Here is a 13,367-nt window from a genome sequence, read left to right as displayed (position 1 = left end):
TATGGAGGAATTGGGGCAAGAAAGGCATTCTAATGCCTTTACATGAAGAAAAGGGAGATGAAGGATTATGAGGACAATCCTCTGCCGGCAGGCCGGCAGCCGGCAGGGGATGTGGCTATGAGGAGAAAAAGGAGGAAACCAGCTGAGAAGATGTTCTCTGTCGGTAGGCCGGCAGCCGGCCCACCGGCAGGGAACACAAGTCCATACTTAGGCAATTTTTGAAGAAGTTTTTGGGCAAAAGATGTGAGGACGCACTGCCGGCACAGGCAGCCGGCAGCCGGGCAACCGGCAGAGGGCAACTCTTATGAAGAAATTGAAGAAAATTCCAAGATGAAGAATTCTCTGCCGGCAGGCCGGCAGCCGGCCCACCGGCAGGGGATTACACAACCTTTATTTCTCTCAGTTTTTGAAGAACGCGCTGCCGGCACAGGAGGCGGGCAGCCGGCCCGCCGACACAGGAACACGCAGCACGATTAATGGGCTTTTTCCTTCTTTCCTCCCTTAATCCAATGATAGCCTATAAATACCCCCTCCTTAAACCCTTTGTACACACAACCCTAGATCTAAAAACTTTCCTTATTAATTGTAATCCTTTCTTAATCAAGCACTAATCTTTCCTTAATCTTTCCTTAATATTTAGTAAAACTAGTAATTGTTAGTTAGAATCAATAGTTTACTCTTGTTCTTTGAAGATTGTATTGGGGGATTTTGAAGGTTTTCCTTCTTATTATTCAATCAAGCAATCATTTTTCCTTGTGTTGGTATACTTCTTCTCTTATTTACTTATCAATCATTTGTTTACACTCTCTCTTGTCTTTCATAATTGTTATAATCATCATCATGTCTTCTCTTTATGTTAATTGTCCTTCTTCTCTTATTAGCATGGTTATCTTTAGTATGAGTGAGTAGACTTCCTTCTAGGGTTTAGGGGGAGTCTATATGGTTTTTATGGCATGATTGTATGATTATTTGGGTCTTTGGTGGATTGTTTATCTTTCTTGTTCATGCACACAAGGTGTTTGATTAATTGCATGAGTGAAAGTTTGTGCCTTTTTTCATTATTGCTTAATTCCCCCATTGAATGAAAATTTGTGGAGGTCTTGTTGTATGTTTAAGAGAAGTGTGATGCTTAATGAGAGTTAGATGTCACCCTTAGGATACTCTCTTATCATTGACCCCTTGATTCATCATGTTTGCCCTTAAACCATTTAGATGACCCCGAAAGCCCTAGTTTTTAATTAATCATATTCATTTTCATCAACTTGTTTGTTCAATTGCTCTAGTGTTTAAAACCAAAACCCCTACTTTTAGTATTGATTAAACTTGACTCTAAGTTGAACCTAGTAGCAACCCCCGCCGTCTTTGTGTTCGACCCCGACTTAATACTACGTTTTTTCGGGTTTTACAAATAGTTTTGATAGAGGGAAACCGCGACAATTATCTACCTATCAAATGGCGCCGTTGCCGGGGATGGCGTTAGGTTATGCTTAGTTTTATTTAGAGTCTTTGCTTTAATCCTGTCTCAATTGTTGGTTTGCTTTAGTAGTTGATTGTTGTTTGTAGAGTGTGTGTGATTTTTGCCTTTCCCTAGTGTGTAAAAACACTAGGAGACTTACGATTTGTCAAGTGTATGCCTAGAAGGAATCACCAAGCTCTTCTATTCAACTCCGACCCCGAAAGGCTTTTTAGAACCTTGAGGACTAGGACTCTTGAAAGAGTAAGGAATCGTTCCATACAAGCAAACATTGATCAACCAAACTCACACATCCCACAAAATTTTGATACAACAACTACGATTCAACCAAATACCACAATTGAGACTTTAGTAGAGAACCCCTTTCATAACTTCCTTAATTATAATAGTCCACCTCAAACACCACCACATCAAGAACCAAACCACCCACCACAAATGGCTCTTAGAGATCATAACCGGCCTAACCATAATGATTCATGTAACCCTATCAATTTCGGCACCTTGGCCCCAAACAACTTTGAAATGTATCCCTCCCAAGTCGGGTTAATTGAGAAGGACTTGTTCGGGGGTCATATTGAAGAGGATGCCCATGCTCATCTCCGGAAGTTTAAGAGGAAAGTTTCACTAATGAAGAAGAATGGGGTGTCCGAAGACACCTTGAGAATGATGTTGTTCCCGTTTTCATTGACGGGCAAAGCGGACCGATGGTTGAACATCCACCCACCGGATACTTTCACTACTTGGGACGACTTAGCCAAAGCATTTATGGCCAAGTACTACCCTTCCTCCAAGACCGCGATGCTCCGCAATGAGATCCATACGTTCCAACAAGAGGATGGGGAGTCCTTGGGTGAGGCTTGGGACCGCTATCAAGACTTGATAGCAAGTTGCCCCCACCATGGAATACCGGAATGGTACATTACTCAAACATTCTTCCAAACTTTACTACCAAGAACTAAGGAGATGGTAAATGCCTCCGCGGGGGGAGGTTTTGACCACTTGAGTGATGAAGAGGGCACGACATTGATCAAGAAAATGGTAGATTCGGAGGCAAACTATGGTTCTAGAGGGAACATGCTACGAAGGAACGAGAAATTTCCTAAGGAAAATGCCTCCAACTCCGAGACAAATGCCAAGCTCGACTTGCTCACAAAACAATTTGAGAAGTTTTCAAAGAATCAAGTGAACCAAGCCGCAACCTCATATGGGCCGCCCATGGAAGAAGTGGCTCAAGTCTCAAGTTGTGAACTTTGTGGAGGAAGTGGTCATACATATGACTTGTGTGGCAACAATTACAATGGTACCTATGAAGAGAATGCTCAAGAGGTGAACGCTTTTCAAAGCTACAACAACAATCCTAGACCACCAAGGCCTCCTTACAACAACCCAAACACCTACAATCCAAATACCAATTTCTACCACCCCGGGTTAAAGAACCACCCCAACTTTAGTTACAAAAGCACCAATGTTCAAAACCCCCAACATCTCCAATCACAAACCCAAAACAATCCACCCTGTTTTGCTCAACCAAGGGGAATTCTCCCCAACCCAAGAAATAATTTCGGAAATCAAAACCAATGGTCAAGCAACAATCAACCCCAAAGCTATGGCAACTAACAACAAGGGTACCAAGAGTTTGGTGGAAATCAAGGCAACCAATGGTTTTACCAAGGGAATCAAGTAAATCAAGCAAATCAAGGATTTGGGCAAGGGTATGTTCAAGGGTCTCAAGAACAAGGTCAAGGATCAAACTTCAACAACTATGGTCCTAGAGCTAACTTACAAGGGGGGCAAAACAACAACCAAGGTCCCAATGCTAGATATGACTATGGGTTCCCTTTACCCATAGCCAACCAACCTCATCAAGAACCCCAAGGTGAGCTCTCTCAAGTTGAGCTATTGAAGATGATAAAAAACATGCAACTTCAACATAGCCAAGAGATAACTAATTTTGCAAGAGCTACTCAACAAGAACAAGCAAACTTGAGGGCTACATTTCTTAAGGACATGAGGGAAATGGAATCTAGGATGGCTTCTCATGCTATGGCTAACCCTCAAAGGCCGCCCGGTGGTTTGTTGGCTCAAGGAAAAAGCTCCAAAGATGCCTCAAATAGCCACCATGCTCATGCGGTAGTGCTAAGGAGTGGTTTAGAGCTTGAGGACCCTTACAAAGACCTTGAGTTGGAAGTTGATGAAGATCCCAAGGGGAATGGGTTAGAAATGGATGATGAAGAGGAAAGCTCACCCATTGAGGTTTCGGGTAAAGCTAATGAAGACAAGAAAGGAAAGAAAGCTTGTGAAGATTTGACTAGAAGAGAAATTCAAGTGGACAAGGATGTTGATGGATATGTGGAAGACCTCCCTTATGAGGAGGAAGTTATTGAAGAAGTACCTTTGCAACATTCTAAAAAGGTAACAAAAAGTTCGGCTCCTCCAAAGGTATCTTCCAATTCCCAACTTGTTTCTAAAATTCCTTACCCTTCAAGAGCCATAAAGAGTAGGGAAAACCTCAAGTATGCCAAATTTTGTGATATGCTTGAGAAACTTGAGGTTACCCTACCCTTTACGGAGGTGATAATGAACATGCCAACCTACTCAAAATTTTTAAAAGATATTTTGACAAGGAAAAGAGTCTTGGGTGACCAAGAAATAGTGGCTATGGAAGAAGCATGTAATGCTCATATCCTTAACAAATTGCCCACTAAACTTGGTGACCCGGGAAGCTTTTCCATTCCTTGTTTAGTTGGCGGTGTTCCTATATCAAGAGCTCTTTGTGACTTGGGAGCAAGTGTTAGTGTTATTCCTTTGAAAGTTGCAAAAAGGATTGGCATTCAAAACTTGGCTCCCAGTACTACCATGACTCTCCAATTGGCGGATAGGTCCGTCAAACGCCCTATGGGGGTGCTTGAGGACGTGCCCGTCAAGGTTGGAAAGTTTTTGATTCCCACCGATTTTGTTGTCCTTGATATTCCGGAGGATAGCCATACTCCCATCATCCTAGGGAGGCCATTTTTGGCTACCGGAGGAGTACTCATTGATGTGAAGAATGGGCGGCTAACCTTCCAAATTGAGGGCAACAAAATCGAATTTAACTTGCCAAATTTGATGAAAGGTCCAAGTGTAGAAAGATTGAGCACAATTGAGGTAATTGATGAAGTAGTGCACGAAGTAGCCCGTGAAGAGGCGGAGATGGAAGAGGTTTTTCAAATCTCTTTGCATGATGAGGCAATGAAAGAGGATCACGAAGTTGATGAGGAACTATTGAAGAAAGTGGAGGGCTTTCTCCCTCCAAAGGTACAACTCAAACCCTTGCCTCCCTCACTCAAATACGCTTTCCTTGATGAGGGAGAGGCCTATCCGGTGATCGTTAATGCTAACCTAAGTGAGTCCCAAGAAAAGAAGCTTTTGGAAATCTTTAAAACTCATAGAGGAGCACTTGGGTATAACATTGATGACATCAAGGGCTTAAGTCCGAGTTTGTGCATGCATAGAATAGTTTTGGAAGAGGGGAGTCAACCCAAGGTTGACGGTCTTAGGCGGATTAACCCAAAGATGGCCGAGGTGGTGAAAAATGAAGTGTTGAAACTCCTAGAGGCCGGTATTATATACCAAATTACCGATAGCAAATGGGTTAGTCCGGTCCACGTGGTACCCAAAAAGGGGGGGATACAAATGGTTGAACAAGAGGATGGCACCACCCTACCCACTAGACCCGTGACCGGGTGGCGAATGTGTATTGACTACCGCAAGCTCAATGCCGCCACCCTCAAAGACCACTTCCCAATTCCCTTCATTGACCAAATGCTAGAAAGGCTCGCGGGCCATGCATATTATTGCTTCTTAGACGGTTATTCCGGGTTTTTCCAAATTCCCATCCACCCGGATGACCAAGAGAAGACGACCTTCACTTGTCCAATAGGGGTCTATGCCTACCGTAGGATGCCATTCGGGCTTTGTAATGCGCCTGACACCTTTCAAAGGTGCATGATGGCAATATTTTCCGATTTCCTTGAAAAAAGCATGGAAGTCTTCATGGACGACTTTAGTGTCCATGGAGACTCGTTTGAGCTTGGTCTTGAGAACTTGGCTTGTGTGTTGAAACGGTGTGAGGAGCATAACCTCGTCCTTAATTGGGAAAAGTGTCATTTCATGGTTGAGGAAGGGGTTGTCCTCGGTCACATCGTTTCAAGGAGGGGTATTGAGGTCGATGGGGCCAAAGTTGCGGTCATAGAGAACTTGTCACCCCCTTCTAATGTTAAGGGAGTGAGAAGTTTTCTAGGCCATGCCGGGTTTTATCGGCGTTTTATCAAGGATTTTTCAAAAATAGCAAAGCCCCTAACCTCATTACTCCTTAAGGATTCCCCCTTTGTGTTTGATGATTCTTGTCTTGAAGCTTTTAATAGGTTGAAGAGAGCATTGGTCACGGCACCGATAATCCGTTCTCCGGATTGGAATCTTCCCTTTGAGATAATGTGTGATGCTTCGGACTTCGCGGTTTGTGCGGTACTTGGGCAAGTTGTGGATAAGAAGCATCATGTGATTTATTACACAAGCAAGACTCTCGACCAAACACAATGTGGATATGCTACAACCGAAAAGGAAATGTTGGCAATTGTTCATGCCGTAGAGAAATTTCGGCAATACCTTGTTGGGTCTAAGGTGGTGGTTAACTCCGATCACACCGCCTTGAGACAATTGATGGTGAAGAAAGATGCAAAGCCCCGACTCTTGAGATGGGTCCTTCTTCTTCAAGAATTTGATTTAGAGATTAAGGATAAGGCCGGTTCGGAAAATGTTGTAGCCGACCACTTATCTAGATTGAACGTTGAAGACCATGGGATACAAGACAAGAGTGGACCCATCAATGAGTGGTTGCGGGATGATGGACTCATGGAAGTTACCGCCAAAACCCCTTGGTTTGCGGATCTTGCAAACTACATCGTGAGTGGTTTCTTACCGGATGAAATGGAACCAAGAGAAAGGCGGAAGTTGAGAAATGATGCTAGGAGATACTTTTGGAATGACCCACATTTGTTTCGCAAGTGTGGGGATGGAATGTTCCGGAGATGTGTTTCAAGAGAGGAGGGCTTGGAGATTGTTGACCGGGTTCACAATTCCGCCTATGGGGGACACTTGGCCACCTCTAGAACAATTGCCAAGATCCTCCAAGGTGGTTTTTATTGGCCCTCCATGTTCAAAGACATCCACTACTTGGTTAAATCTTGTGATGTGTGCCAAAGAGTTGGGAACATTGGGAAGAGAAGTGAAATGCCATTGACTAATATATTGGAGATTGAGCTTTTTGATTGTTGGGGCATAGACTTCATGGGACCCTTTCCTAACTCTTGTGGAAATGAATACATCTTGGTTGCGGTGGACTATGTATCCAAATGGATTGAAGCGGTTGCCGCCCCCACCAATGATAGCAAGGTTGTGATGAAGCTTTTCAAAGGCACGATTTTCCCAAGGTTCAGAACACCAAGAGTAGTCATAAGTGATGGCGGATCTCATTTCCGCAAGAGTACCTTCAAAGCTTTACTTGAATCACATGGAGTGCGGCACAAAACCGCACTTGCCTACCACCCTCAAACTAGCGGGCAAGTGGAGGTTTCTAACCGCCAAATTAAAGCCATTTTGGAGAAAGTCACCAACAAGAGCCGGAAAGATTGGTCCCAAAAGCTCCTGGATGTCTTGTGGGCATTGAGAACCGCCTTCAAGACACCCCTTGGCACCACCCCATATAAGCTTGTGTACGGGAAAGCTTGCCATTTGCCGGTGGAGTTGGAACACAAAGCTTGGTGGGCTCTTAAAGAGATGAATTTTGACTTTGATGCCGCCGGAGAAGTGCGTTTTCTCCAAATGAATGAGCTCGAGGAATTGAGATTGGAGGCTTATGAGAGCTCCAAAATTTACAAGGACCAAACGAAAAAATGGCATGATGGGAAAATCATGAAGAAAGAGATAAGTGTTGGGGACCTTGTTCTCCTTTTTAACTCTAAGATCAAGGTGTTTCTGGGCAAGCTCAAATCAAGATGGTCGGGACCCTTTAAAGTGATGAAAATATTTCCTTATGGTGCTTTCGAGCTTTGGAGTGAAGAAGGAGGAACGTTTAAGGTCAATGGTCAAAGAATCAAGCGCTACTATGACGGTGATAACAAAGGTCCCATTGAAATGCTCTATCTCGGGGAACCCCTCCCCGAGGAGAGGGCAAGTTGAAACTCTTGAAAATGAATTGGTTTGGTGGTGTTCCACAAGAACCACCATTTGTAAATAGCATGAATGTAGATAGAATTTGAGATAGTTTGGATTGAACATTCTTGACGAAGTTGAATTTGGAGGTGGGACCCCTAGCCTCGCCCAAGATCCCGACACGAGCCGTCGGTTTGAAAGTTGAAAACTCGAAAAATGGGCAAGATTAGGACTTGGAAGTTTATTGTTGAGTATTGGAGGAAAAACGACTTGAAATTGACGTGGTGTAACTCTCTGCCGGTGGACCGGCAGCCGGTGCCCTCCACCGGTAGCGCGTTGAAAATTTTTTGTGAAAAATTTGAAGGAATTAAGCTGAGGAGAATTCCCTACCGGCAGGCCGGCAGCCGGCCCACCGGCAGGGAGATCCATGCCTTGTGAAAATCAACGAAATTTGAAGGAGGAGAATCCTCTACCGGCAGGCCGACAGCCGGCCCACCGGCAGAGGAACGCATGCTTAGCAAAAAGAAATGAAGGGAGCATTGAGAGTAGGAGTCCCTACCGGCAGGCCGGCAGCCGGCCCACCGGTAGAAGATCGCGTATTCAGAAGACAAGGGAGGAATTGCAGGAGAGAAGATCCCCTGCCGGCAGGCCGGCAGCCGGCCCACCGGTAGGGGGAGTGCTGAAAGACTGAAAAGGGTAAAGGGGAACTCTCTGCCGGTGGACCGGCAGTCGGTGCCCTCCACCGGCAGCGCGTTGAATTTATTTTTGCAGCAAATTGGTTTTTGGGAAAAATTGAGCCAAATCCCCTGCCGGCAGGCCGGCTGCCGGTTCGCCAGCCGGCAGGGACTCTTTATAATGCACAAATCATGCCCCGTGAAACCCCATTTCTCAACTTACTTTCTTTATCCTTCTTCACTCATCTCCCTCATTCCTCACCTCCATTAACCCAAACCCACCCAAATCACCATAAATCTCCCTCCTTGCATCCACCTCCTTCATTCCCCTTCTCCTCCTTCCCTTCTAATCCTTCATTCCTTCTTCAAAAATGGCAAACAAGCGGACAAGGTCGGAAATGGCGGAAGCACAACGACTTTTGGTCGAGGCGGCGGCGAGTGACACTAACCCGGATCCCGACTTCCCGGATGTTGAGTTCGTCACACAAGAGCAAAAAGGTAAATTTATCTTGTTCAAAAATCGCCCCTTAACCCCGACTAAGTTCATTTGTAGACCGGCTATGAGAAATATGGGATTAGACAGCGAAACCTTTGAATTGTTTAAGGGTGTTGGTATGAAAGGCTTGTATGATTTGCATGAGGAAACTTATCCCCGCCTCACATGGGAATTCCTTAGTAGTTTCCGTCTTGATAAGCACCGACAAACCCGTATGGTCGAGCAAATACACTTCCGGCTGATGAACCGTGACCATTCCTTGTCCCTAGGAAGACTTTGCCGAATTTTCGGCCTCAACAATCCCCCAAATTTTAAGGCACCCGAGACCGCTCACTTTTCTAGGGTGTGGAAAGCCATTTCGGGATTGGATGACCAAACCGGCGTGAAAAGGCCGGAGATTGCGTGCCACAATGCCCCCATTCGCATTTGGCATCGATTTGTGGGAGGTTCTATTTTTGCAACCCATGAGCCATGGGTTTTTCGGGTTACCGAATTGGAGATTTTGGGGTCTTACTTACTCACCACCCCGGCCCCCTATGAAATCAATGTGGGTCACCATTTGGCCCTCCACTTGCAATCACTTTCTAAATCACCGGGGCAAAAAGTCCCCCTTCATGTGGGTGAGATAATAACCCGAATTGCCAAGTGCCTTGACCGCCCGGTGAACTTGAACAACTTGAGGTGGATCCGGGGGGAGACCTACATCACCAAACAATGGTTAACGAAAAACCTAGAGTGGATCAAGGTCAATCCTTTTGATGGAATCGAGTATTGGCAAGTGCAAAAGAAGAATTCCGTCCTAATTCCCAATGCCTCAAAATTCAAAATCAAGCCCGGTGAGGAATCCTACCTCCTTGAGATTGAGGAGGAGCCCGAAGAGACCCGACCTCCCCCGACCAACCTCGTCACCTATGGTCGTGACAACCGGAGGGAAACTCCATCCACTCTCCACTACTCCATGCCCTCCTTCCGACCACCTTCCACCTTCCAGCCTCAACCTTGGGGGGGTAATTTTGGTGAAGGCTCCTCAAGCAACATCCCTCCTCCCCCGCCTCCTTTGCATGCCGATTTGGTCACCTTCATGAGTGACATGCGGTTGGGTTTGCAAACCGCCGCTAGTGAGAGGCGGGGCATTGAACAAAGGTTGGATCGGATATACTATGACACCTCCGTGGGTCAATTTCCGATTTATGACGATTATATGAGGAGGAACTACGAGCACCCCTCCCATCTCCACCCCTCTTACTACCTTGAGCCGGATGGTGGATACCACAAGGATGCGCGGTTTGTCTACGCCGACATCAATATCCGGCCGGATTACTTTGTCGCCCCGGTTTTTCCCCCTCCCGCTTCTCAAGAAAAGGGGCATGATGCTCAATGGTTCGGGAGTACACCCTCCATTTTCTCCAACCCCGAGGTTGGGAGTGCCTCCGGGGCGGCCTCCGGCGGCTTCATTGCGTCCGGCGGGGATTTCGGCGACTCCACCGTTCCCATGAACACCGACGACTTCCTTAGAGAGTCCGCGTTTGGAGCGGTGGACGGAGATGACAATGATGATGATAATGATAATGATGATGATGATGACGGGGACAATGAGTCCTAAGAGGCCTCAAGTCGGCCTATCTTTGCTCCCTTCCCAATCCAAATGTCAAGTATGTTCCCCAACAATCCAAACTTCTCATTCATATTTAAATTTTGTATGCATTTAGTTAGAAATTCATATAATTGCATTCATATAGGATTGCATTAGATTTCTATTTGTAATATATTGTCACATTTAGTAATTGCATTCACTTAGCATAACTTGCATTGTCATTTAAATTTTGCATATAGAATAGAGCATGCATTGCATTTTCAAAATAAAAACCAACTAAAAATTGAAAAAATGATTAAAACCACCAAAAACATGTTATTTTCTTTCACTAAATTGCCCTCCCATGTCCATAAATAAGTGTGGGGAGGGCCTAAAAAAAACCCAAAAACATGCATTTTAATTTCCAAAAATCAAAAATACCAAAAATATGTTATTTTTATTTCCAAAAATTCAAAAACCACCAAAAATATGTTGTTTATTTTTCCTATTCTCTCCCTATACTTTGTTCCATTGAGGACAATGTAAATTTCAAGTGTGGGGAGGGAAATATCCACTTTGTGAATATTTGTTTGCATCTTTAAATTTGATAAAAATTCAAAAAAATGCCTAAAAATTGAAAAATTTCAAAAATTCCAAAAATATTGCATTGTATATATATGTTTGTCTAACAAGTGGCGCAGGCACATACGGGACATTTGAGGCATTAGGAGACTAGAAGACCGCTCGGTTTAATCTTTCCTATCTCTTTCTCCTTTACTATTCTTTTCCTTTATATTGTTGGATATATGGAGGAGGATGGGCTATGTTGATGAGGATGTTCCATTTTGGAACTTGGTGTGTGTTGCTTACGTGCTGCTAGGTTTAGATAATTGTTGCATGTTTATTTATGTTGCTAGTACTTAGAAATGCATTTCGTATCTTGTGAATATGTGTTTGTTGCTTTATTTACATTTTGCATCGAGTTTGTATATAAATTTTTGAACAAAATTTGGTCTAGGAAGGGAGTATGATACCCTCTATGATGATATTGTCTAAGCTGTGTCTTTCCCCTCTTAGTGGCTTGCACCTAGTGACCTCCTTGTTAGGGTGTTTGCTTGCAAATACCCGGGAAATGAGGCTAGACCGGAAAGTTTTGACCACCATGTGAGACCAAGACCGTAGACTAGGCCTAGATTTCGACATAGCTACTTACATGTGAGAATTAGAGCCTCCTTGGGACCGGTACATCCATACCCGGTCCCCCTTTAGGTGTGAGTAGGCTCCTCGCGTGTGATGAGTAATAATTATATACATATTTATGCCTCCCCTTAATTGCTTTTGATACGGTTTTCGTGCTAGTTTATATCATTTACATGCCTTTTATGTTAGAATGTTGATACTTCCGCCTTTTGATGTTTAATGCAGAAATGATGCATTTGAGGAGAAAAGGATTGAAATGGGCATCGTGGAGTGAGCATGAAGGGATACACGAAGCATGGCACGAGAATCCATAAGAATGAAGGAAGAGAAGTTAAGAAGAAAACACGAAGAAAAGAGCTTCTTATTACAAGTGCCTATTTTGAAGAGCCATATCTCGAGTTCTACAACAGATTTTCAAGTGATTCCAATTGGAGGTGAAAGCTTATCCTCTTAGATTTCCAACGCCGCAAAAGTCGCTTGTTTCTGACAACTAACGAAGAAATGGCAGCCGTTTGAAGTTCAGTGCGCGAAGTAGGAAATTGGTGCCTCGATCGAGTCAACCTTGGCTCGATCGAGGAACTTCATGCTCGATCGAGTCACCCTCGACTCGATCGAGGAACCAACCTAATCACTAAATTTTACAATGTCGAGAGTTGGGTGTTCTTGAACTTTGGTGCCTCGATCGAGTCACCCTTGGCTCGATCGAGGAACCTTCCAGTTTTATAATTCCCGCAACTTTCCTTAAGTCGGTTATGTATTGCTATAAATACCAAAACTCGTACCCTAAGTTATTTTATGCTTTATTTTACATAGGTTTAGTATAGCTACCTTAGAAAACTCTCTCAAATACTTAGTTTAGTTTATTTATTGTTCTTCCTTCCGGATCTAAGTATTCCTTTATTACGGTATCAATCTTTCTTTAATAATTATTCTATCATTATTGTTCATCTTTTATGTTCTTAATTATGCTTTCTTATATCATTATTGTTGTTATTATAATTACTATGAGTAGCTAAATCTTCATCTAGGATGAAGGGGATCTAGGTTAATTAGAAAGGGGAAATTGATTAATTGCTAGTGAAATCGTTTAAGTTGCCGTTTGATTATTGTTCTTATTCTAGTTAATTAACTTAGGCCTGAGTTGTTAATTAGTGTAGCGAATTAATCCTTTCACCGACCGGGTTAGAATTAATATAGGTTTCGATAATCAAATAGATTGTATCTAATTATAGCGACCGCATGTTAGAATCGATCTAAAGGGCATAATAGAGTCGACCGATCTTATGACCTTAGACAAATTTGACGACATCTAGCAATTGATTAATAGACCCCATATAATTGACCTAGTGAACCGGAAATCCTAGACGTTTAATATTATTGTTATTTGCCCTTTAAATTACTTGCAATTAGTTGGTTAGCATACAAACAAAACAAACCCCCACAATTGGTTACTTTAAGACAGATTTAAATATAAACAAACTAGATAATCACCGCCTCCCTGTGGATTCGACCCTGACTTACCGCTAGCTATTTTATTAGTAGTAGTTTAGGTTTACTTTGATTAAGGTGATACGACTTTAGCCTTATCAAATTTGGCGCCGTTGCCGGGGAGGCAACAATTTTTCTGTTTGTTTTTGTTTAGTTTGTCTTTTGTCTCAGGGAACACCAGTTCCTTGAGACCGTTCTAATGTTTTCCATCGAGTTTCTACAGGGTGAAGATGATAACTTCCATGATTACATGCATAGATGGAATGATTGGAT

General features: G+C 43.6%; 1 non-coding gene across 1 annotated transcript; it reads right to left on the bottom strand.

Moving 5' to 3' along the window:
- Window positions 1–2,272: 2,272 nt before the first annotated feature.
- Window positions 2,273–2,379, bottom strand: LOC141644922 (small nucleolar RNA R71). Its single transcript, XR_012544523.1, has one exon. It is a non-coding gene; the product is annotated as a small nucleolar RNA R71 (small nucleolar RNA).
- Between the last annotated feature and the right edge of the window lie 10,988 nt (window positions 2,380–13,367).

Source organism: Silene latifolia, chromosome 2 (genome assembly GCF_048544455.1).
Source record: "Silene latifolia isolate original U9 population chromosome 2, ASM4854445v1, whole genome shotgun sequence".
NCBI lineage: Eukaryota > Viridiplantae > Streptophyta > Magnoliopsida > Caryophyllales > Caryophyllaceae > Silene > Silene latifolia.
Note: the sequence above shows the minus strand (reverse complement) of the source record. Positions and strands in the feature narration are given on the sequence as shown.